General features: G+C 34.7%; 1 pseudogene; it reads right to left on the reverse strand.

Annotated features, from left to right (window-relative positions):
- Positions 1 to 507: 507 nt before the first annotated feature.
- Positions 508 to 601, reverse strand: LOC128773982 (U6 spliceosomal RNA; annotated as a pseudogene).
- Between the last annotated feature and the right edge of the window lie 16,321 nt (positions 602 to 16,922).

Genomic DNA, 16,922 nt, shown 5'->3' on the forward strand with positions numbered 1-16,922 from the left:
AAATAAATTTTATCTCAAAATCCAAGAATCATTTCCTGATTCACTCACTGTTTTTCCCATACCATACCTTAGGAAACCATACTTTTCACTCCCCTCAATCAAGCTCTGGTCAAACCAGCATATTTTTTAAGCTATTATTTTAATTCCAGTTAGCTAATATACAGTGTAATATTAGTTTCAGGTGTAGAATATAGTGATTCAACACTTCATTCAACACCCAGTTCTCATCACAAGTGCATTCCTTAATCCCCATCACCTATTTCACCTATCTTCCCACCCACCTCCCCTTTGGTAACCATCAGTTTATTCTTATAGTTAAGAGTCTGTTTCTTGGTTTGCCTCTCTCTCTCTTATTTTTTTTCTTTTGCTTATTTGTTTTGTTTATTAAATTCCACATATGAATGAAATCATATGGTATTTGTCTTTCTGTGACTATTTCACTAAATAATGGTATTTGTCTTTCTCTGACTGACTTATTTCTTTCTCTGACTGTCTTTCTCTGACTGACTAAATATTGTGCTTTCTAGGTCCAACCACAGGGGCTATGCTAATCTTCTCTGTATCATTCCAATTTTAGTATATATGCTGCTGAAGCAAGCATAAACCAGTGTATTTTTAAGTCTGATGGCTATACATTCCCATTGCCTCAACCAACACAGCTCTAAGAATGAAACCAGGGACTGAAAATTAGGAGATGCTCACTCTCCTCATGCTTTGGTAATGGATTATTTATACAGCCAATTGCTTAGATTAGTTTCTTATTCTTTTTATCATTCCAAAGAGTTTGGCTTGCCCAGAAGAAAATAAGAAATCAACAAAAAGTCCAATGATTACTAACATTTCACAGTTGAGAAAATTGAATTACAAAAGGTTAAATTCTTTTCTGAGTTACAGGGCTAGTAAGTGACAGAACCAAAACTTTATCTTTAGGAGGACAATTCCAGAACACATGCTCTAAACCATTATAAGATATATAATGACTTTTACCAAAGATATATATTTGATTTTGCCAAAGAAAAATGGACAATATACAGACATTACACTGAAAGTTCTTAATAAATTTTTTAGCTTCTAAGCTAGGTACGGCTACTAAATACATGCTTGTATATAACTAATTACATATTTCAATAAATTCCTTTTATTTTAGCAAATATTTATTTTTGATTATCTATTAAGTATGAGTAATTGTGCTTGTTTAATGTTAATTTAAACCAAATAAATTTAAACTTTGGAATAGTCTAACTTTTTCTAAAAAAAAAAAACTCTAAAAATAGGTGAAAGAGTAAACTTCCTAGGGTCAGTGAAAACAACACTGACTTTGATATCACATGGGGTCTAAAACCAGGCTTCTCTGCTTACTAGCTACGTGGCGTTGAGTGTGTATGCTTAAGTAGGCATCCTTTATCTACTTAAAGTGGCTTCAGCATTTTGTTATAACTTATCCTCATGCATAAAAATTAATGTCATTTACAAATTATCACATTTGGTATTTGACAAATGCTAAGGACCTCTCAATATTACTTAGCTCATGTAAGTTCTATATATGTGGAAAAGAAATTCCATAATATTAAAACAAAATACTGAAAAATGATATAGTCACTTCAATGGATTTTTACATGATATCAAAAAAAAAAGGAAGAAAAAAAGAAAAGAAATCATGCCCATTCTTTTTACTTTTACTCAGTTCTCTATATTAACATAGTCTGTTTGCAGCTCCAGTAACCAGCTTGAAGAATATAAATGCTACAGATCAGATAGCTACTTGTTCTGAAGATGGGATTAAAAAAAGGGAGATTGAACGACATTGGAGCACAAGTAATTTAAGAAAAGAAAAATGTCACTGTACATGGCTATCATGAGTTATTAAAAGAAATTGTCATGTTCCCTTCTTTTTATTTCTGTTAGTTTAGATTCTTACTGGAAGTGCATAAAAACTATTTTCTTATCACTCTCTGTTTGACTAATGCCAAAGAATCAATACTAGGCATTTGCAGCAGAAATAAGTGATTGTATCACTTATCTCGCTGTATGAGGGGCCAATGATTAAAAACACACACACACATTGGGCAACTTTGGAATCACCTTTAGATGCTTAAGCATCCAAGATAAAACATACATTATAAATACAGATGGATTTTATGTGTAATATTGGGAACCTCATTACATAGATAAGCTAATACAAACACCTGTACAATGAGCTGTATGAATATTTTTCTAAGTATTATGAGAATATTGTGTTCTGACCTTAATGATTAGCAATCATTGGTGGAAAAGATTCCATAAAGAGCAATACTTTAAATATTCAAAGACTGTAGTATTAACTATGTATATCAGTTTTTCAGAAATAAAATTTCTAGAAGCTTATTCCTTTTTAAGTGAAGCAAGATGACTTTGTTTCTTATATGACTGCATAGGCTAAATTAGGGATGTTGGTACATTATATTAGGCAGAAACATTTTTGGTTTCAAGAGAAGATCCAAATAACACTGAGTTGTATAGGAATCTACTTTTCTCAAATAACAAGCCATTTCATATTGTTTTCTGAGGAGCTAATTCACTGACTCAATATAGGCAGGCTGGCATTTATTTTTATTTTATTTTATTTTATTTTATTTTATTTTATTTTATTTTATTTTAGAAAAGGAGAGAGTGCAAGCAGGGGAAAGGGGCAGAAGGAGAGAGAGAAAGAATCTTCAGGAGGCTCCACACTCAGTGCAGATCCTGACCTGGGGCCTCATCCTACGACCCTGGGATCATGATTTAAGCAGGAATCAAGAGTTGGACACTCAACCAACTGAGCCACCCAAGAGCCCCAGGCTGGCATTTCTGTGATTCTATTGCCCTTTCCCACAAGTTTGCAGGTTGCCATATCTCCAGGCATCCCATTTATAATCTATCTGCTTATTTTGCCAGAAATCATTACTTGACACTTAGATACAAATTAGACTGAATTAAAAAGTTTTTACATTTTACCTCATATATATTGGAGGTAAGTAGGATATAAAGGTTTGGGAAGTGGGCATTAGTGTTACCTGACCTATATTTCAGCAACAGAGGTAAAACTTTTTAATGGAGGTCTATATTGCTAAGAGGGATTATGTTCTATTAGACCTGCTTCTTCAATAGAGTTGATACTATGGATAATAGCAACCATGTTCTTTCATGAAATGACTCAGATACACTGTAAGGGGGATATTGTATTAGAACATTTGCTTCACCCACTGTGGCATTTATTTCTGTTCTTGTGTTTAAACAGAGTTTCAACCAACAGTATGAGATGTTTTACATATAGATAATTACTTTATGAATAGATAAAGCATCTTGTTGTAGACTTAGAAAATTCCTTAGAATTGTTGGAATGTTAGTATTATTTCAATTATAATTGATAAATTAGATGGAATCTCTGAATAGGACAAATCATTGAAGTTTCAGGAAATTCCTTTTTTTAATTTTAATTTTAATTTTTTAAGTAATATCTACACCCAACATGGGGCTCAAACTCATGATCCTGAGATCGAGTCACATGCTCTACTGACTGAGACAGCCAGGCACCCCTGTTTCAGTAAATTCTTAATAAAAGTACAGACACAAACAGATGAAAATAGATTTTAAATCACAATATGCCATTACTCAGAAACTTAAACCATCACTAAGGTTCTTTATGCTTACAAAGCTAGCTATGCATTTAAATCCCCTAAAATGAGGGGTGCCTGGGTGGCTCAGTCAGTTGGGTGGCTGACTTCAGCTCAGGTCATGATCTCATGGATTGTGAGTTTGAGCCCCATGTCAGGCTCTGAGAGCTCAGAACCGGGAGCCCGCTTCAGATCCTTTATCTCCCTTTCTCTCTCTGTGCCCCTCCCCTGCCTGTGCTCTGTCTCTCTGTCTCTCAAAAATGAATAAACATTAAAATTTTTTTATAAAAATATAAAATAAGGAAAAGAAAAGAAGAGAAAAGAAAAGAAAAGGAAAGGAAAAAAAGAAAAGAAAAGAAAAGAAATACCCTGAGGTGATTTTCAAAATACACTTCATGTCTCTACTTTTGCCTAGCTGAATCAAAACATCTGGAGTGTGGGGTCAATATATCCTTATTGTCAGCAGGTTACCAGGTGATTTTTTGCATTGGTTTTCAGACTAGCATTTAGTAACAAGTATATGACCTAATGTTGTATACCTTTTAAAAATAGTTTCTATTATTTTAGTATAGTAAACTGCAAATAAGAGTAATGAACAATTACTAAGAAGAGTGTAAGTGAGCCTCATCAATAAAGTTGATTTGAAATGAAATAAAGCAAAAAAAAATTATTCTGGGAGGTTTGGGTCTCCAAAGATTTCAAGATATATGATCTGATACACACTTGTAATACTTAAGAGGAAAAATATTAAAAGAAAGAGAATTGTACTAACAGTCTAGAAAGCTTTGATTTCCAATTCATTGAAATTCAATTAGGCACTTGTCTGAGAAGAAATTTCAGTTCAAGATCCTCGAAAAGTTCAAGTTCTCCTTGAGATTCAGGGCCACACAGCTACTGTTTATCAGACAGCTGAGCTTGCTGATGGGTTAATTAATCACATCAGACCAACTGGAAGGCAACAGTTTCAAATTACTCAATGGAGTGTTGTCACTGCCAATGATTTCTTATTCTATATCTTGATGGAGGAGTTTATCATTAATGAACAAGTGGACTCCAAAACGTGGTTAAGAGCTCTCTTAGGGACAAAAAGGTTTAAACTTCCTCCCCAAATTTCTAAATTCCCCTTAATAAGATGGCATGAAACACAGAACTATGTTAGGAATGAGAAATATATAATAACAATTGAAAAAATAGAATGCATTTTTAAGTTCTCTAGATTAAAATAATTATAATAATAATTTTAAAATGACAAAATATATATAAATATTGGATTATTTTTCAGTGTTTTCCTCCCTTACAATATACTGTTTTTCTTATATAGATAAGTTTCTCTTTTAGCTAGACATTTTTATAACTTGCCCTATTATTCTACTTATTACAATATAGAGTATTCTAATATTTCAATAGACTTCACTTTACCTTGTACTTTGTGTAATAGTTTCAACATCTCAACAAATGTGAAAATAAACCTTGAATATTTCATAAACTGGCATAGTGATTAGGCCACTCTTCATCTTTTCATGTTGCCAAATATAAATGCCAGCTACAAAGCACCAAAATATATTGTTATTTCAAATTATATAATAATATTAATATTGACAATACTGATAGTAGTGTTTAAAACTTGCCAAGCTGGGTAGTGGACTAACATATTTGTTACTTTCCGGTCTATTTTAGGCTCCACGCGAGTCATCAGATATTTCAAGTATTGTTTTAATTTTTCATTCAATAAAAATTGAATATATGTATGTACATTATTTATTATTATAAAGGTTTTTAAATTTTTCTAATACCTAACATAAGACAATAACAGTAATAAAAATAAACATGGCAAAATTTGTCACTACTTAGATTATGTTCTCTGTATACCAGGTACTGTACCTTGTCAAATTGCAACATGGATTCAAACAGACCTAGTTTTGGTCTGTTTTTTACCTTGAGAATGTTCTTGATTCTTTAAGCCTCAGTATCCTCATCTGTAATACAAGAATAATAAACATAACTGCCTCATAAGTTTGTGATGAATAAATGTGAAAAAAATTTAAAATGCAGAGTAAAAGCTCAGTATAAGGCAGATTGTATGATGATTATGGAGATGCTTAGCAATTTATTGATTCTGCTTCTTTCTTTTAATTTTTTACCTGTTAATTAATCTTTGAGTCTTTGTTATTTAGCACAGGACCTGCAACATTATAATTACTCACAAATATTAGTTAAATTGAACAGAGACTATATCAATGTATGGTCAGAGAGTATCTAAATGGATTGTTCCTTTTAATAAAAAGCCAATATTTTTATTTTATAATATTGATATTTTCTAATAATTATTTCACTTCCCAATTCATTTATTTTCAAGTTAGATGCTAACTTCTTTGAGTTGCTTTATTGTACCAGTCCTTTATACAGTATATTTTATGTTTCAATATTTATTTTACTTAACCTATGGAATACATCAATTGTTTCCTTGTATTTCCAATCTGTTTTCCCCTTATAATTGATTTTGTAGACAAAAGGATTATAATATATTCAACAAAATCATATACTCTATTAACAAATAAAGGAAACACAGTAACAAAGAACACACAAAATTGCATTTTGTATCTATATGTGTTTGTGTTTTGATGCTAGTTGAAAGAAGTCATTGAAAGAATATGGCTGCTTGTTCAACTGTGAGCTGGACATGGGAATCAAAGGCTCCTCACCCTCTCCTTTATCCGTGGACTGGACATCCCACCCACCATTCCCACACAACTAGGAGCTGTTTCAAAGAGTTAGCCTTGACAGAGTAAGGTATTGTTGAGACCATCTGAATGGTATACATGACTGAACCCCATTAAGACCACTATCTAAACACATAAGATTCTGGTGGCAGGTGCAGAGATCTACTCGTCTTGTGGCCATCCAAGACAAGTCTTGTATATAAGTTCCTTTGCTTATTAAACCTGCCACCTACCAATCTGGGGTGGTCTGCCTCTTTCTTCCATCTCTCTTTGCCTTATGAGTGCAGTGGCCACTGTCAGATTTTACACAGGAAACTCTCAAGATTGTGAGCCAATAATGCTGTAGTTTGTGTTATTATTTTTAGGAGAGACTAGGAAATATCTTTGAATAAAAGGAAATTCAACTTTAGGTGTAATTGGCCTATATGAGGAAATTTTTTGTTTAGAAATCTGAAACAGTAAAATTTCAGCAGTCTTTTTAAAATAGAAATTTCAGGGGTGCCTGGGTGGCTCAGTCAGTTGAGACTATGACTCTTGATTTCAGCTCAAGTCATGATCTCACCATTCATGAAATTGAGCCCCCTGTCAGGCTCTGCACTGACAGTACAGAGCCTATTTGGGATTCTCTCTCTCTCCCTCTCTCTCTGTGCCTCTCCCCTGCTTGTGTGTGCTCTCTCTCTCTCTTTCAAAATAAATAAACATTTTTAAAAAACAATAAAACAGAAATTTCATATGTGTCATTCCTTTGCTAAAAATGATAAAAATAAAAGGAACTGATGAGTCTGGGTGGAAAGACAGCATAAGTAACAGACCAATGTCAAAGCTAGAAGAAAAATCAGTTAGATGCAATATACGCTTATCATTTAGGCTTAAATTATTGAAATTATAATACAGCTTGAAGTCCTGGATTGTGAAGCCTCCTGCTTTGGTTTTCTTTTTCAAGATTGCTTTGACTATTCAGGGTCTGTTTTGGTTCCATACAGATTTTAGGATTGTTTGTTCTAGTTCTGTGAAGAATGCTAGTGCTATTTTGATAGGGATCGCATTAAATATGTAGATGGCTTTGGGTAGTATTGACATTTTAACAATATTTGTTCTTCCTATCAAGAAGAATGGAATATTTTTCGGTTTTTTTTGTATCTTCTTCAATTTCCTTCATAAGTTTTCTATAGTTTTCAGTGTATAGATTTTTCACCTCTGGTTAAATTTATTCCTAGGTATTTTATGGTTTTTGGTGCAATAGTCAATGGGATCAATCCCTTGATTTCTCTTTCTGTTGCTTCCTTGTTGGTGTATAGGAATGCAACCAATTCTGTGCATTGATTTTATATCCTGCAACTTTGCTGAATTCATGGATCAATTCTGACAGTTTTTTGGTGGAAGCTCTTGGGCTTCCCATATAGAGTATCATGTCATCTGCAAAGAGTGAACGTTTGACCTTCTCCTGGCCAATTAGCCAAACTATGGAAAGAGCCCAAATGTCCATCAATGGATGAATGGATAAATAATATGTAGCATATATATATATATATATATATATATATATATATATATATACAGTGGAGTATTACTTGGCAATCAAAAAGAATGAAATCTTGCCATTCACAACTATGTGGATGGAACAAGAAGGTATTATGCTAAGTAAAATTAGTGAGTCAGAGAAAGACAAATATCTTAGGATTTCACTCATAAGAGGTCTTTAAGAGACAAAACATATGAACATTAGGGAAGGGAAACATAAATGAAAATAAGGAGGGGGACAAAACATAAGAAACTCATAAATATGGAGAACAAACAGAGGGTTATTGGAGGGGTTGTGGGAGGTGGGATGGGCTAAATGGGCAAGGGGCATTGAGGAATCAACTCCTGAAATCATTGTTGCACTATATGCTAACTAACTTGGATGTAAATTAAAAAATAAAGTTTAAAAAAGAAATATAATGCAAACCATGTATATAACTTTAAATTTTCAAGAAACAACATTGGAAATGGTAAAAAGAAACAAGTAACACTAATTTTAGTTATATATTTTATTTCATGTGTATCATGAATGATCGCTTAATTAATATTAATTATACTAAATTGCATTAATTTTAAGTAATGTTAAAAAAATTATTGAATTATGTGTCACTTTCTGTCTTGAAAGAATTAATATTAAATAAAAAGTAATATACAGAAGAAGGATAAAAAGCAAAGACCATTTTTTAGGAATTTTAGATAGATAGTGGGAATCACAATTTATAAGAAGCTCTTTTTATATAACAATATATCATAGTACTGCACAAAGGTCAAAACTACATGATGATATACATAGAATCAGTGTAGTTAAAAGTAGATAAACATTAAAATTAATATTATTTCCACCCTAGGCTAAGAAGCATGGTATAAGATTCATATCAAATGTTTGTTTCTTAAAGAGTTGATACTAATAACCACTAATAAACAGGTTTCATTTTGTTTTTAGAATGTAAGTTTTCTTGGGGGAGGAGCCAAGATGGCAGAATAGCACAAAAGTGTTTTGTGTGCCTCGCATCCATGAAATACAGCCAGACCAACACTAAACCATCCTGCACACCTAGAAAACTCATCTGAGGATTAACACAACATTCTGCACAACCTGAACCACAGAGTTCAGCAGGTGCATGGTGTGGAGAAGTGAACTTGGGGAGAGAAAAGCCATGGCAGGCAGGGTGGTGCATTTGCAGGTGAAGAGAGGATGGAGATGGGGGGGGTGTAGAATATGGGAAAAGCACCCCTCCCCAAAAGCAGCTGGAGAGAAAGTGAAAAGTTGGAAACAGCCACAGGGACTAAACTAAAAAGGGAGAAAGGAAAAAGGAGAGGCTTTAAATTCCATTAAGACTGTAAACAAGAGGGGCACCTCGATACCTGGGGTGCTCTGGTGGGAAGGACGAATCCCCAGGAGCAGAGTGGGGTCCTGGAGATTCTTGGGCCACACAGTAAAAAGAGGTTCCACTGCAGGAGGGATATTTGGTAGAGAGTGTGAAGCCACCTGGTCCCAGCAGACCCCAGAGAATGGCCACATTCCCTGGTCCTGGAACAAGGTCTTTAAGGGTGAAGCCTGTTGCCAGATGTATGTTGTGATTTTCCATAATCCCTGAAAAACTGCTGCTACACTATCTCGCGAACATTTTCTGGGGCCGGCTGGCACTGGCCGCAGTCTCAGGGGACCTGCAGCAAAACCCAGCAGGCATTCCTGGGTGCAGCCGGCATTCGGCCATTGCTTGGTGAGACCCTCCCACAGAGGGGCAGAATGGGTCAAAGCCCCAGTCCTTCTGAAGTAAAGGGACGGGGAAAACGGCCGCATCTGAGACAAAACTGGGGAGAGAGGTACTGCCTGGGGCTTGGTCATGGACAGTGAAAAAGCAGAGAGTGGATGAAACCTGAAAAGCAGGGAGTGGATGAAAGCTGAAGACAAAGGACAGGAACACGATTGCTGATTGGAGCGAACAGAGTTCCGATACTAGAGACTGGGTAGCTGGGTCACTTCATTTTCACCACTCCCGCACATTCGCATAGGCACGTAGGAGCGCCACAACACTCCACCTCAGTAGGCTAGCAGCGCCATCTAGTGGAGAACAGAGTCATTACACTGAGCACCGTCCAACTGGGCCAACCTCACTCTTAAAGAACAAAAGTCTCACGGCCTATTTAGTTTAAGGACTGTAAACTGCTTCATAGTCTGACTTCTAGGGGAAAACAAAGTAATTTCAGTCCTATTTCAATCTGTTAGCAGGTCCATCTATTCAATTTTCTTTCTTTTTTTTTCTTCTCTTTTCCACTTCTTTTCTTTTTCTTGAATACAGAAAGAGAAAAATTCATTTTTATTTTCAATTTTTATTAAAAATATTTTTATTTAATGTTATTACTATATTTTTTACTTTTGTGTAATTTTCTTCAAATTCTATTTTACTACCATCATTTTATTTTAGCCTACTTCAGTGTATTCACTTTTTCAAATTTTCAAAGATTTCCTTTTTTTTCTTTGTTCTCTTTTTCATTTCATTTCTTTTTCTTGAAGGCAAAAAGAGAAAAATTTCGTTTTTACTTTCAATTTCTATTAAAAATATTTTTCTTTAGGGGCATGTGGGTGGTTCAGTCGGCTAAGCAGCCAATTTCAGCTCAGGCCATGATCTCACAGTTTGTGAGTCCGAGCCCCATGTCAGGCTGCTGACAGCTCAGAGCCAGGATCCTGCTTTGGATTCTGTGTCTCCATCTCTCTCTGTAACTCCCCCACTCACACTCTGTCTCTGTCTCTCTTAAGAATTAATAAACATTAAAAAAAATTTTCTTTATTTTTTTACTATAATTTTACTTTTATGTAAATTTGTTCAAATTCTATTTTACTTCCATCATTTTATTTTAGTCTACTACAGTGTACTCACTTTTTCAAATTTTCAAACAATTTCCTTTTTATTTTTTCTTTTTTGTTTCTTTCCTTTTTCTTGAATGAAAAAAGAAAAAAATCATTTTTATTTTTAATTTTTATTAAAACATTGTTCTTTAATTTTTCTACTCTATTCCTTACATTTGTGTAAATTGTTTCAAATTCTATTTTACTCCGATCATCTCATTTTAGTCTACTTCAGTGTATTCATTTTTTCAAATTCTCAAATGAATTCCTTTTATTTCTTCCCCCCTTTTTTTCTCTAATCTGTCTAACCACTTTCAACACCCAGACCAAAACACACCTAGGATCTAGCATCATTTATTAGATTTTGTGTGTGTGTGTGTGTGTGTGTTTAATTTTTTAAATTTTAATAGGTTATTAATTTAAATTTCTTTTAATTTTAATTTTTCTACCTCACTATTTCCTCTTCTCCCTTCAAAATGACAAAATGAAGGAATTCACCCCAAAAGAAAGAGCATGAAGAAATGACAGCCAAGGATTTAACCAACACAGATACAAGCAAGATGTCTGAACCAGAATTTAGAATCACAATAAGAATACTAGCTGGAGTCAAAAATATATTAGAATCCCTTTCTGCAGAGATAAAAGAAGTAAAAACTAGTCGGAATGTAATAAAAAATGCTATAACTGAGCTGCAATCATGGATGGATGCAGTGGCAGCAATGATGGATGAGGCAGAACAGAGAATCAGCGATATAGAGGACAAACTTATTGAGAATAATGAAGCAGAAACAAAGAGGGAGATTAAGGCAAAAGAGCACGATTTAAGAATTACAGAAACCAGTGACTCATTAAAAAGAAACAACATCAGAATCATACAGGTCCCAGAAGAGAAAGAGAGAGAAATAGGGGTAGAAGGGTTATGTGAGCAAATCATAGCAGAAAACTTTCCTAACCTGGGGAAAGACACAGACATCAAAATCCAGGAAGCACAGTGGACTCCCATTAGATTCAACAAAAACTGACTATCAACAGGGCATATCATAGTCAATTTCACAAGATACTCAGGCAAGGAGAGAATCATGAAAGCCGAAAGGAAAAAAAGTCCATAACCTACAAGGGAAGACAGATCACGTTTGCAGCAGACCTATCCACAGAAACTTGGCAGGCAAGAAAGGAGTGGCAGGATATATTCAATGTGCTGAATCAGAAAAATATGCAGCCAGGAGTTCTTTATCCAGCAAGGCTATCATTCAGAATAGAAGGAGAGATAAAAAGTTTCACAGACAAACAAAAATTAAAGGAGTTTGTGACCACTAAACCAGCCCTGCAAGAAATTTTAAAGGGGACTCTCTGAGGGGAGAAAAGATGAAAATATAAATTAATTAATTAGTTTATAAACAAACAAACAAACAAATACCAAAAGCAACAAAGATTAGAAAGGACCAGAGAACACCACCAGAAACTCCAACTTTACAAGCATCATAAAGGCAATAAATTCATATCTTTCGGTACTTACTCTAAATGTCAATGGACTCAATGCTTCAGTCAAAAGACATAGGGTAACAGAATAGACAAGAAAACAAGATCCATCTATATGCTGTTTACAAGAGACCCACTTTAGACCTAAAGACACTTTCAGACTGAAAATAAGGGGATAGAGAACCATCTATCATCCTAATGGTCAACAAAAGAAAGCCAGAGTAGCCATACTTATATCAGAAAATCTAGACTTTAAAATACTGTATGAAGAGATGCACAAGGGCATTATATCATAATCAAGGGGTCTATCCACCAAGAACACCAAACAATTGTAAACATTTATGCGCCAATGTGAGAGCACCCAAATATATGTCAATTAATCACAAGCATAAAGAAACTAATCGATGATAATACCACAATACTAGGAGACGTAACACCCCACTCACAGCAATGGACAGACCATCTAATCAAAAAATCAACAAGGAAACAATGGATTTGACAGACACACTGGACCAGATGGACTTAACAGATACATTCAGAACATTTCATCCTAAAGCAGCAGAATATACATTCTTCTTCAGTGCACAGGGAACGTTCTCCAGAATAGACCATATACTGGGACACAAATCAGCCCTAAGTAAGTACAAAAAGATCAAGATCATACCGTGCATATTGTCAGACCACAACGTTATGAAATTCGAAATCAACCGCAAGAAAAAATTTGGAAAGGTAACAAATACTTGGAGACGGAAGAACATCCTACTAAAGAATGAATGGGCTAACCAAGCAGTTAAAGAGGAATTAAAAAGTATATGGAAATCAATGAAAATAATAACACCACAACCCAAAACCTCTGGGATGCAGCAAAGGTGGTCACAAGAGGAAAGTATATAGCAATCCAGGCCTTCCTAAAGAAGGAAGAAAAATCTCGGACACACAACCTAACCTTACACCTTAAGGATCTGGAAAAATAACAGCAAATAAAACCCAAAACCAGCAGAAGACAGGAAATACTAAAGATTGGAGTAGAAAGTAATGCTATCAAAACCAAAAAAGCAGTAGAACAGATCAATGAAACCAGAAGCTGGTTCTTTGAAAGCATTAACAAAATTGATCAACCACTAGCCAGTTTGATCAAAAAGATAAAGGAAAGGACCCAAATAAATAAAATCAAGAATGAAAGAGGAGAGATCACTACCAACACAGCAGAAATAAAAACAATAATAAGAGAATATTATGAGGAATTATATGCCAATAAAATGGGCAATCTGGAAGAAATGGACAAATTCCTAGAAACGTATACACTACCAAAACTGATACAAGAAGAAATAGAAAATTTGAACAGACCCATAACCAGTAAGGAAATAGAATTAGTAATAAAAAATCTGTCAAAAAACAAGAGTCCAGGGCCAGATGGCTTTCCAGGGGAATCTACCAAATATTTAAGGAAGAGTTAAAACATATTCTCTTGTAGGTGTTCCAAAAAATAGAAATGGAAGGAAAACTTCCAAACTCTTTATGAAAGGAAAACTTGCAAATACTTTCTATGAAGCCAGTATTACCTTGATTCCAAAACCAGACAGAGACCCCACTAAAAAGGAGAACTATAGACCAATTTTCCTGATGAACATGGATACAAAAATCCTCAACAAGATATTAGCCAACCAGATCCAACAATACATTAAAAAAATTATTCACCACGACCAAGCGGGATTTATACCTGGGATGCAAGGCTGGTTCAATATCTGCAAAACAATTAACGTGATTCACCATATCAATAAAAGAAAGGACAAGGACCATATGATCCTCTCAATAGATGCAGAGAAAGCATTTGACAAAATACAACCTTTCTTGATAAAAACCCTCAAGAAAGTAGGGATAGAAGGAGCATACTTTGAGATCATAAAAGCCATATATGAAAGACCCGATGCTAATATCATCCTCAATGGGGAAAAACTGAGAGCTTTCTCCCTAAGGTCAGGAACAAAACAGGGGTATCCACTCTCGCCACTGTTATTCAACATAGTATTGGAAGTCTTAGCTTCAGCAATCAGACAACACAAAGAAATAAAAGGCATCCAAATTGGCCAGGAGGAGGTCAAACTTTCACTTTTCACAAATGACATGACACTCTATATGGAAAACCCAAAGGATTCCACAAAAAAAAAAAAAAAAAAACTCCTAGAATTGATTCATGAATCCAGCAAAGTTGCAGGACATAAAATCAATGCACAGAACTCGGTTGCATTCCTATACACCAATAATGAAGCAACAGAAAGAGAAATCAAGGAATCAATCCCAATTATACTTGCACAAAAAAACCATAAAATACCCAGGAATAAATCTAACCAAAGAGGTGAAAACTCTATACACCGAAACCGATAGAAAGCTTATGAAAGAAATTGAAGAAGACACAAAGAAATGGAAAATATTCCATGCTCCTGGATAGGAAGAACAAATATTGTTAAAATGTTGATACTACCCAAATCCATCTACATATTCAATGCAATCCCTATCAAAATAACACCAGCATTCTTCACAGAGCTAGAACAAATAATCCTAAAATTTGTATGGAACCAGAAAAGACCCCAAGTAGCCAAAGCAATCTTGAAAAAGAAAACCAAAGCAGGAGGCATCACAATCCCAGACTTCAAGCTATACTACAAAGCTGTAGTCATCAAGACAGTATGGTACTAACACAAGAACAGACACTCAGATCAATGGAACAGAATAGAGAACCCAGAAATGGACCCACAAATGTATGGCCAACTAATCTTTGACAAAGCAGGAAAGAATATCCAATGGGATAAAGACAGTCTCTTCAGCAAGTGGTGCTGGGAAAACTGGACAGCGACATGCAGAAGAATGAACCTGGACCACTTTCTTATGCCATACACAAAAATAAACTCAAAATGGATGAAAGACCTAAATGTAAGACAGGAAGCCATCAAAATCCTCCAGGAGAAAGCAGGCAAAACCCTTTTTGATCTTGGCCGCAGCAACTTCTTGCTCAACACGTCTCAGGAGGCAAAGGAAACAAAAGCAAAAATGAACTACTGGGACCTCATCAAAATAAAAAGCTTCTGCACAGCAAAGGAAACAATCAGCAAAACTAAAAGGCAACCGATGGAATGGGAGAAGATATTTGCAAATGACATATCAGATAAAAGGTTAGTATCCCAAATCTATAAAGAACTTATCAAACTCAACACCCAAAAAACAAATAATCCAGTGAAGAAATGGGAAAAGACATGACTAAACACTTCTCCAAAGAAGACATCCAGATGGCCAACTGCCACATGAAAAACTGTTCAACATCACTCATCATCAGTGAAATACAAATCGAAACCAAAATGAGATACCACCTCTCACCTGTCAAAATGGCAAAAATGAACAACTCAGGCAACAACAGATGTTTGCAAGGATGTGGAGAAAGAGGATCTCTTTTTCATTGTTGGAGGGAATGCAGGCTGTTGCAGCTACTCTGGAAAACAGTATGGAGGTTCCTCAAAAAACTAAAAATAGAACTACCCTAGGAGCCAGCAATTGCACTACTAGGTATTTATCCAGGAGATATAGGTGTTCTGTTTCAAAGGGACACATGCACCCCCATGTTTATAGCAGCACTGTCAACAATAGCCAAAGTATGGGAAGAGCCCAAATATCCATCAATGGATGAATGGATAAAGAAGATTATATATATATATATATATATATATATCTCACATATATATATTGTATATATAATAATTATATATATTATATATAGATAGATTATATATATGTGTATATATATATATATATATAATATATAATTGAGTATTACTTGGCAATCAAAAAGAATGAAATCTTACCATTTGCAACTAAGTGGATGGAACTGGAAGGTATTATGCTAAGTGAAATTAGTCATTCAGAGAAAGACAAAAATCATATGATTTCACCCATATGAGGACTTTAAGAGACTAAACAGATGAACATAAGGGAAGGGTAACAAAAATAATATAAAAACAGGGAGGGGACAAAACAGAAGAGACTCATAAATGTGGACAACAAAGTGAGGGTTACTGGAGGGGTTGTGGGAGAGGGGATGGGCTAAATGAGTAAGGGGCACTAAGGAATCTACTCCTGATATCATTGTTGCACTATATGCTAATTTGGATGTAAATTTAAAAAAATAAAAAATAAAATTAAAAAAAAGAATGTAAGTTTTCTTTTTTCTATTCATTTTGTTTTCTGTCCCATGGCTTAAATAATCAAATAATTCATTTTAAAAAGAGGTATTTGAGAAACTCACATGCACAGGCAACTTGCAAAAATTAATTTAAACCTAATTGAACTTCAGATCCATCACAGTATCCCTTTAAAAAAAGTTCAGAGACAAGGAGCTCAATACCATGGTCTTGCTATATAAACAAATTCAATAAAGGGAATAAAAAAAAGTGTCTGCAGGGAAAAATTAAATGAAAGGAGAGTAAACTTACCAAAACAAGCTTGTTTTCTCTAAATTGGTGTGGCAATGTTTCTTCCTATTCTCTAACCCACAAGAATCACACCTTCAGATCAATGTCTATTTTATTGGAAGATTATGGATTTGGGGCTGCAGGATGTCTTGAGAACTTGTCTGGTCAATCTCCTTGTGTTCAGGTGAGACTATTTCTAAAATAGTTTAGACAGATGAGTGTTGCAATTGAAATAATTGCTAGAGAAAGTGGTCTCTTT

The sequence above is a fragment of the Panthera pardus genome, unplaced genomic scaffold, assembly GCF_024362965.1.
Source record: "Panthera pardus isolate Hobbes unplaced genomic scaffold, ASM2436296v1 HiC_scaffold_27, whole genome shotgun sequence".
Classification (NCBI taxonomy): Eukaryota; Metazoa; Chordata; class Mammalia; order Carnivora; family Felidae; genus Panthera; species Panthera pardus.